A 6,415-nucleotide genomic window follows, 5' to 3' on the forward strand; every position below is an offset into this window, starting at 1 on the left:
ATAAGGTCAACAAATCTATGCGCTACTAAAATTACTAACACCAAACAATGAATCTTATTTTTTCTATTGCTTCAAACTTATATGTTTAATATTTTATTTTGGGTTTATACTTTCATACTTAAGTTAACGAAGCTGAATATTCATTGAAAAGAGTTTATTCATGAATTAAATTAATGAACGAAAAAAATTCATCAATCCTGTTTAAAAAAAACGAATGAGTAATTAGTCCCTCCCCCGAATGGATATAAGAGCCTCCATATTTACTATCATATTAGTCAATTAATTTCTCATGATTTCATAGCATGCAACAAATTAAAGTGCTTTTCCTTTTTGTTTCTTTTTATTCTTTAAACTTTTTGTTTACTTCCTTGGAGGCCAAAGATATTAGAATCTTGTGAGCGGTAGAAAGTTGATCATTGTTAACATAGAATAACATTTTTTCATTAATTAAAATAAAATTAATGAATAAAAAATAAAAGTCACAAACCTAACAATCTAGCATTATTATATTTAAAAAAAAACATATCTCTAGAGTATTCCATTACAGCTCGAATTCTTGCAATAGAAACGTTATTAAATAATAATAACTTCGTCATCCCAAGTTCAACTTGGAAGTAAATAAATTAAGAAAACAAAGCATTATATATAAACATAATAAATTAATAAAGCATTATATATGATATAGTACTACAATTAAATATATCATTGTTTTGCCTCGTAGACTAATTAAATATTAAGCTTCTTAATCATGGCGAACTCCTCGATTAGCAACGAGACAAATTCACATTCCCGGAAGTCTTCAATATTCAAGAATGAAACTCCAACGTGGAACAACATATCCTTGACACGTAGACATGTAAGTCCAAATAAAATTAAATTAATGTTTTTCTACTTTTGTCTTTGAAGACAACTTGAATCCAACACACATAATTAAATAGAAAGATTAGATTTCTTTCTTTGGTTTAATTATTTGTTTAAGTTGAATGAGTGGGTTTGTCTTAACCCACTAATTATATTTTATTGTTTTTCTCATCGGTTGTGCATGTTAGTTAAAAAAATAATATAGTAACGAAACTATAGCTTAGGTCAAAATACAATAAGCTCAATTATCTATTTTATTAATTAAATTCTTACATTAACATCCCAAATCGCGATTGGTCATGTGCAGGTGGATTGAACCCATTAATCAATGATCAAATCTCATTGAAGGTGCGCATAAAACAATTTTTTATATCTTAATCATGAGGGCATTACCAATAAATATATTCCATATAGGACAAGTGGAAGAGGGTGGATCCTAGGGTTTCTTAAAATATCATATATCTTATTATTTTACTATAATTAAAAAGTGTCGGAAAGCCGATGAAGGATGCTTTTATTAATTCTTTTTTCAATTTTATAATTGAATCATTTGTATAATATAATAATAACATATAATATACTATGCAATAACGTGTACTTTTTTTTGTTTTTCTTTTTGGAATAAAATATAGCGTCTACTTTATTTTAGCTTTAGAAAAATGTTATTTGCTTTGATTTGCATCACTCTTGTATTAAAATAATACCCCTTTCTCTTGTCCAAGAGATGCAAAATTAAATATTATTTTTTATTGGAGGATTATTTAACTATTGCCTAAGGCATCTTTGTGCATGGATGTATACATGCTTTTGATCACTATGACATATGGTGTATTTGTTTTCTTTTGTTGTATGTTCAAGTTACTTCAGATTCAACCTTTTATTCAAGTAAAAGGGGAAAATAAAGAAAAGAGAGGAATAATATTATTCCCAACCCCAATATATATTTTTTTTGTTTATTTAATTTTGTCACCAAAAGAAGATAGACTGTGGGACAGGCTTTGCCCCCGTATAATAAATAACTAAAATTATTTAAAACTAAAAAAAAGCCTATGTATCATGTGGACTGAATGGAAGGCAGATACTATATATTTGAATTAAAGAATGTAATCCGCAACTCAAATTAATTTTATATGTTTTTTTGACCCAATGGCCTACAATCGAGTTCCTTTTTCTAGAAGAAATAACTAAATGTTTCTACAGGTTTTCTCGTATATTTTGATTATTTAATTATAATAAGATGATAATGTTATTTGACTATAGCGGTATATAATTCGTTCATGGTGACACATAAAAAAATTTTAATTTTATGATAAAAAGAAAATTAATATACATATTAAAATTCAGTCAAAATTATCTTTATATATTTATGCATAATAATTAATTTATGATCTACATATATTTTGGTATAAAAAAGGTACTTATTCTAAAAATTTATTTTTGGTAATTAGTAATTGAGTCAAAAGAGGGCTTCAATGTATTTTTAGTAGTTACCAATTATCAAAAACAAAGAGTTTACAACTCTTAATTACAATTATAAATGTCATTTAATTACAAATTTTTCTTTAATTAAAAATACTTTTATAAATGTTTGGTTATTATATTAACGGTAAAATAAGTGTCAATAAAATATTGTAGATAGGGTTTCTGCCTTTTTTTTTTCTTTTACAATTAACTAGCTTTCAAATATATTTTGATTTTTTTTTTTACCATTGTTAGACTCATTCTTAAATTATCTTTTTTAAGTAAGAAGTATTACATTTATTATCAATTAAATAAATCTTAGTTTTTTATTTATTATATTTTATATTAATAATTTAGATTTAAAATTTAAGATTCATAATTTAAGATTTATAATTTAGAATTTATGGTTTAGATTTTAAAAAGCATTAGATTTCTTATTTGTTTTGACACGTGTTAGCATTTACCAAATTATTGATACAATTATTAATTATAAGAATGCTAAAACTTTTTATAATAATTAATTGTTTATAAAAAAAAGTACACAATTAAATTCAGAATACTAAATAGTAAATACCTTTTAAACAATTAGTAACTATAAAAAATCTATTAATGGTCGTCAAAATTTATATTTTCTTTTGTGTATATTGATTCTATTCTATTCCACAATCTTATATAGAATTATAGACGAGGTATTACAAAATTACAAGTCTGATATAGTTTTTATTTATAAGTGCGAAATAATGATTACCTATTAATTAATTTTTAGAGTTGAATTAGGACTATTTAATTTGATTATAATATTCAAACTCATCTGATTCAAATTAATTAATCTATTTACAAATATTCAATTCTAAAAAGCATAATTTTTATACTATTTATAAATACAAAAAATTTCTCATCAACCCTAGTTTGGACTTGCTCAATTCCAATATAGTTGTCATAGAAAGCTTGGAAAAGCCTGAAAATTCATATTTTTCTAACCATGTGTCAAACCAAAACAAAGAAAGTGTTGCCACCTTCGCCAATGTAATATGTATAAATAACAAATATAATTCGTTCGTAAATAATAGGTAAATAATCAAAATTTCGTTCTTAAAAAATTATTCATTTTTTAAATTATTTTTTAAAAGTTTTTTAATTAAATTTATTATTTAAAAATATTAAATTAGTCATATTTTTGTTATTTTTATTATTGATTATATCAAAATTTATTAATGTGACATGTTAAATAATATCACACTAATTATAATATACATCTAGTAATTTTAATTGACTGCTAATATGATAAATTTATAAAATTATATAAAATTAATATTCAAATTAAAGATGATCTTGAATTATTAAAATTTTTTAATTTAAAATTAATTTAATCTAATTTTATAAATTTATTATATTAATAATTAACTAAGATGATCAGATATATATATTATAGTGCTATTTATCATATCAATAAAGTTTAATATTATCAATAATATAAGTAATTAAAGAACTAATATATTAATTTAAAATTTTTAAAAAATTAATTTGATTAAAATAATTTTTCGTAAATTAAAACTTAAAAAACGGATTAGAGATAAATTTAATCATTTATTCTAAATGATATGTGAAAAGAGAAGGGAACAAAGGAAAATATCTAGAGGCATGGAAGTTGGAACTTGGAAGATACATAAGCTGAAAAATGAAAAAAAAAAATACTAAGATTGTGTTTGTTTATGAGAATGGAATATTAAAATAGAAACATTAAATCGTATTTGATACATAAAATATAAATAAAAATATTATATTTAAAAATATTAAATTATTGTATTTTATGTTCATCTTAACAGAAAAAATATTAAGATACTAATAAAAAATATAATTTATTTTTTATTTTTATATAATTTTTATTAATTTTTTATAATTACTTGTTTATTATTGTATTTTGTCTCAAAATTTTTAAATAAAAAAATTAAATTTTTATAATTTATTTTAATTTATTATTAAATATAAAAATATAAATTTTATATTGTTATATTTTACGTCTTATTTTGAATATGTTATCCTATTCTATTCTTAGAACTAAATACCGCCTAAAAGACATGAGAGGAAGAAAGGAAGGGAAATGAATGGTGATTGATGGTGAAATCGGTGGTTTCCTTCTAAGAATGAGGAGTGAGTCAAACTCATAATATTGTATTAATTAGCGACACTATTTTTTCTTTTTTTTTTTCTTTTTTTAAGTATTTTATTTTATCATATTCCCTTTTGTGGGACCATGCATTCTTTGGTGGGGCCACGAAATTGTTAGGGGTTTGGAAACCATAAACAAATTCAATGTTCAAGTGGAGAGAAGGGACCCATCGCACTTTAATATCCCATGTAACACCATTATTCTATGTTGTTTCGTAATCCTAATTACTATATAATAATGGGCAATGCTACGTAACCAAAATATTATAGATAATAAATAAAGGTATATAATTAATAGTATTTGCGTTGATAAGAGAGTGTGAATTACTCTCCTAATTTAATTGACGTAATTAATTTCTTTTTATCATTAATTATCTTTCCTTATTTAATTATACAAAAAGTTAATTCCAAATTTAATGTGAATCAAATTACAAAAATTTCTCCTTCATTATTATTACATGTATTTATAATTGTATAATTTTTTTTCTTCCAAATAAAAATTTCAAATTCTTATATTTTTAATTAAAAAAAAACTCAAATCACCTCAATACATTTTATAAAAAATAAATATTTTAAATTTGATCAATTTTTATTTATTAAAAATTAAAAATATCTAAAATTATTAGTTCATGACCTGCAAAATAAAATAATAAATAATAATAAATTAGCACCAATTTATTGATTATGGATATTATATATATAAAATTATAAATATTATACGTATAAAAATATGGATGTTAAATTAGTGAATTTAACAACTTCTGGTATACAACTCATATTTTACATATAGGTTATTATAAAATAAAAAAATTAAAATTAAAAAATAAAATTTAAAAAATAATTATTAATTCGTCGTATTAAAATCAATAAATAAGTATACATATGAATAGTAAACAAAAAATATTAAAATTATGATCCTTTGGTGTACATGTAAGATAATTTGAAATATATAACAAGACACAGTTTAAAATTTGGTAATATTAATTGTAAAAATTTGTTAATTATAAATATTATATGTATGAAATTATGAATGTTATGAGTATGAAATTATGGATGTTATTAATATAAAATTTTGGATGTTATGTGTATCTTAATTATGGATGTTATGTGTATGAACTTGTGGATGTTATGAATAAATTTGCCAATTGAATAAATTAATTTAGGTATTTGACATTTTTTTTTCAAATCTAATTATAGTAAAATTTAGAAATATATGTGAATTAAAATAAATCATTTTCACTTTGAAAAACATGAAATAAATTTTTAAATTATTAAAGACGGTGATTTAAAAAATTATACGTTGATTTAAATGTATAATGTCTTCAAAAATAAAATATTAAAATATTTTGAATCATGATTTATTAGTATATATGTAAAATAATTTGAACTACATAATAAAATATAATTATTATTAATCTTTATTGTATTTTTATATATAAAAATCAAATTATAAAAAGGAATATTAAGTATTGATTACAATAGTGCCTAATAAAAAGGGATATGATTTTCTAATTAATATCATTAATTAGCATATTTGATAAGAACGGTGATAAGTAGAATAAACGGTGATAAGTAGAATGATAAGAGAGTGAAGTAAAAAATAAAACTGTTATTAAATGATATAAATAAAGTAAAATATGAAAAATTTTGGCTGATTATGGCTGAAAAATTTTGGTTACCAAACTTTTTCCATAATAATATATAATTCTCCAAAAGAAAAACCCCAATAACCATATAAAAGTGTTTGCCTAAACAATTATATATGATAAGGATGCTAATGATTAAAAACTTTAAAAGAGATTTTTTTTTTAAATTAAGATGCATAAAAAACCTAGCTAGTAGTTTTATCTTTCTTATAAAAGAAAATTGCAATAAAAACCGTAACAAGTATATATATAATTATTTTATTTTAAAATATATAAAT

Source organism: Arachis ipaensis, chromosome B2 (genome assembly GCF_059453495.1).
Source record: "Arachis ipaensis isolate K30076 ecotype BB chromosome B2, ASM5945349v1, whole genome shotgun sequence".
Taxonomy (NCBI): Eukaryota; Viridiplantae; Streptophyta; class Magnoliopsida; order Fabales; family Fabaceae; genus Arachis; species Arachis ipaensis.